Below are 4,097 nucleotides of genomic sequence, written 5' to 3' on the forward strand. Positions count from 1 at the left end.
GGTAATTTACTTTTTATTGTGTCAACAAAGTTATTTAAGCAGTGCCAGACACTATTGATGTGCAGAAATGTTAGATACAAGGTCTTAAATCACTTTTATACTAAATATACATGAAAATATTATTCAGAAATTCAAAATTTAAAATATGAAACATACGAAGGCATTAAACATAATTTCATCATTACAAAACAATTTTATTTATGATATTTTGTGCGTTTTTTTTCTTATTTCACTTGTTTCAATTAGATATGGCTTAAAAAAATTATTTATCTTCAAGAATAACTACTAAAATATTGAATTTTTTCCCGGAAATACATTAAAAATAATATATAGTGGTTTTGTCTAATTGTTTATTATTTTATTATTTTTTTTCTTTTAAAGTTATCGAATAAAATCGTTCTTATATTCTTCCGGGAAATATTATAAGGTTAAAATGTCTAAAAAATAATGATTTGTACATTTTTTTACACAACTTAACGAGTGGAATATCATTGAATAAAAAAATCAATCGGATCATAATTTTATCTTTAACTAGTTACTCGGGTGGTTTTATACGTGATTCAACTAAGCAAAGATGTTTAATAGTCAACAGACGCTGTTAAAATGGTGTTTTTTTAGACTAATTGACCTCATACTCAATATTTGTTTCTTAAATATTGCAATAAGTATTTTACTCTTATTTATATAAAAAAAATTTCGGAAAGCTGAAAAACCTTTTAGAGGCGCCTTCTTAGTCTCAAGTACTGTATTTTAATTATTTAGTTGCCCCATAGATTCTGGGTTATAAATTATTGAAAGATCAATTTTAAGTATAGGAAATTTTTTAAAAAGATATAGAAAAATAAATGGCTAAGATAAAATTTTATTAAAAATTTACGTCTTATTAAATAGGGTTTCATATATAAAAGCCAAGTCTATTTATATAATCATCCCTAGAAATTCTTTAGATTAAAAAAAAATTATGGAATAATTAAATAAAATTTATGGAATAAAAATATTAAAAATCAAAACACCAAAAAGGAGTCTATTCATTATATTTCAATGCAAATATATCCGTTTTAATTTAAAATAAATTTATTACAAATTTGAAAATAATACAATTTACTTACACCCGAGATTGGAAAAAGAAATATAAATATTTCAAGTGAGTATTTTGCTGATATAGACAAAGAAAAACTAGACAAAAGAATAAAATTATAGCTATTCAAATTACTGAAACCATTAAAGTTCATGTATACAAAAAGGGCATATATTTACTTATTTTTAGATAAATGCGCCCTGTATTATAAAACTCGTAATCTAAATTTAAAATCCTTAAATGACAGTCAATTTTTTGGATAAATTAACTAACGGCTAAGTAATGATATGATCGTAAATTAAAGGATGCAATATTCAGTGGCTTATAAATTTGGATGTAAAGCCAGTACTTTTTATTTAAGAAAAAATCATAAACGAACACTATAGGTCATTTTAATGGAATTTATAAATTAAAGGATCAAAAACACTAGATTTAAAAAATATTGGTTTTTTTATTATTATAATCTTAAGAAAAAATAGATGCTCATGATCAAAAGGTTTTTTTATATTTAAAACGGTTTTTTTAAAATTTTTCGATTTAGAAGTCGATACTTCTATTGATTTTATATCTCTGACACAACGATAAAAATCATGTTTCTCATCGTAAATTAAGATTCTGCAAAAATTTTAACATCCCGAAATAACAATAATGTGCATAAACATAATTAAATCGTATATTTGTAAATTTAGCACAAATTTACATTTTTATCTAATGCTGAAAATGCAACTGATAAAATACGTGGTGATATTAAAAATTATTAACACTAAATATAATATTAATAAAACTTGCACAACATATGATGATTTTTTATAACTAGATACGATAAAATATGATTTATTATTCTTTTTATTTTCTTTTTTTTATTATAGAATTAAGCGCTATAAATAATATAGCTTAAGATAGATATATTTTGATTATATAACAATCAAAGAATTTATTGAGGTTTTAAATGATTTTTAAAGGTAAATATTATTGTGTTTTTTTACTGTTGAAAAATATATAGAAATCGAAATCCTTCATCTATATTAAAGTTCAGTAATAATGTCATATGAGTTTTAGAACCACCTTTAACATCCTAAATCCGCTTTTTAGTACAATTTTTCAAAGCTTGAAATTTTATCTAGCAGCATATTTTCGTATGAAGAGCTTTTAATAGTGTCATAAAACCATTATAAAGGCTTCATCTTCGAAAAAATACTTAAAATCAAAAATGTTATAAGTAAATCTGTGATGAAATATGATATTTTTCTGCCAGTATAATTAGTATATTTGGAGGTTTTATCTTTATTTTTTGTAAAAATCAATGTTTATAAAGGTGTTATAATATGTTTAAAAGATCAAGCTGTAAAATTAATGGTTTAAAAGTTATTAAATTAGAAACGCTCCATATTGTTTCTAATCATTATTTATAATAAGAATAAATAGAAATAAAAAAAGTTGATGTTGAGCAGCAAAAAGAAATCATACAAATAAAACAATATATTACGGTCTTTTGTATTTATAAATTCTTGTTCCTTTGCTTTAAAAACTTTCCTACACACAACCTTTTGTTGTATACTAAATTACATATAATTTATGGAAACACTGTAAATTTGGCTTTTTTACGGTATCTTTTCAAGTAAAGATACATTATTTATAACATTGTTTTTAAAAATGTACAATTTATTTATTTATGAGTTAAATTTCTTTTTATCAATTAAAAACTGGTTCAGCTGAGTGGGAATATTGCACAACTCCTTGATGCATCTTTTGACACCTTCCCCTGGTCTATCTTCATCAACTGCTCTTCTTCTCTCAAATGAGATGAGTTTAGTGTCTTTCGGTATGTGAGAGCTTGCATGTGTGCTTCTACTTCGTCCGAGATTTTAACACATACAATAAATATATTCCTTAACATAATGCTTAAATATTATAAAATGTAACTGCTTTATAATTATTAAAAGATTGCACCAGCCGGGAGTCGAACCCGGGCCGCCGCCTTGGAAGGGCGGTGTTATACCACTTAACTACTGGAGCTTAAAAAACGGAAATTTAAATGTACTATTACCATTTTAAAGAACGTTAAATAAAAAAAAATAATGGGGCTATAGCCGTATAATACAAAATAAAATATAGTGCATATTTGTTTGATAAATCCCTTTATTTTCCAAATAACTTACTGTAAATACAACTCAAAATATAAAATTTAAAATATAAAATATAAAATTTAAAATTTAAAATATAAAATATAAAATATAAAATATAAAATATAAAATATAAAATATAAAATATAAAATATAAAGCATCAAGATACGTGATGCTTTATACGTTTTACAGAAGAAGATCAGTTGGTGAAGGTGTCAAAATATTCATTAAGGGTTGATTCTATATTAATAATGGCTGTATACATCTTAGCAGATAGAATTCTTAATTGAAGAAACTTGGACCAAAATAAAAAAAAATGTGTTTTTATGTGTTTTTAAAATCACCAAGAATGTGGCTATAGTTAATATTTTTACAAACATGTCGTTTTAACCAAAATAAGTCATGAAGTGTTTTTCACATTTAGATAAATATAAAATATCTTTAAGTATATAATAAGCAGTTCTAATTTCTTTAGTAAAAAGATTAAAGCCATAACGTAGAGACCACATTTTAAATTGGTGATTCTTTATAAGTAGCGTTAAATGACGTGTTACATTTCATAGGTCTACAAATTAGCATAATAAATATAAACTAAGGGCAAAAGACTTCGACTATTATGAGATTGCTTTTTCATTTATAATTTAGAAAATTTAACATTGCTGCAATATAATGGATGTATTCGATGAATTAGTTTAACATCCATCTACAGTTAAAATAAAAAAATATATTCACAAATATTCATGGTTTTTTCCTATATATTATTAACCCGCATTTATTGTATGTTTGAATTGAATCACCGTGATATTATATTATAAATTATCCGCATATTTGTTTCTTTAGCACATTGTTTAAAGTCAGATCATAATCAATCAGAGCAAAATATTTTTTATTTATG

General features: G+C 23.8%; 1 non-coding gene across 1 annotated transcript; it reads right to left on the minus strand.

The window, feature by feature from the left end:
- Nucleotides 1-3,023: 3,023 nt before the first annotated feature.
- TRNAG-UCC (transfer RNA glycine (anticodon UCC)) lies at nucleotides 3,024-3,094 on the minus strand. Its single transcript has one exon. It is a non-coding gene; the product is annotated as a tRNA-Gly (tRNA).
- Between the last annotated feature and the right edge of the window lie 1,003 nt (nucleotides 3,095-4,097).

Source organism: Rhyacophila brunnea, unplaced genomic scaffold (assembly GCF_057557595.1).
Source record: "Rhyacophila brunnea isolate RB1 unplaced genomic scaffold, BYU_Rbru_1.0 scaffold_90, whole genome shotgun sequence".
NCBI classification, from domain to species: domain Eukaryota; kingdom Metazoa; phylum Arthropoda; class Insecta; order Trichoptera; family Rhyacophilidae; genus Rhyacophila; species Rhyacophila brunnea.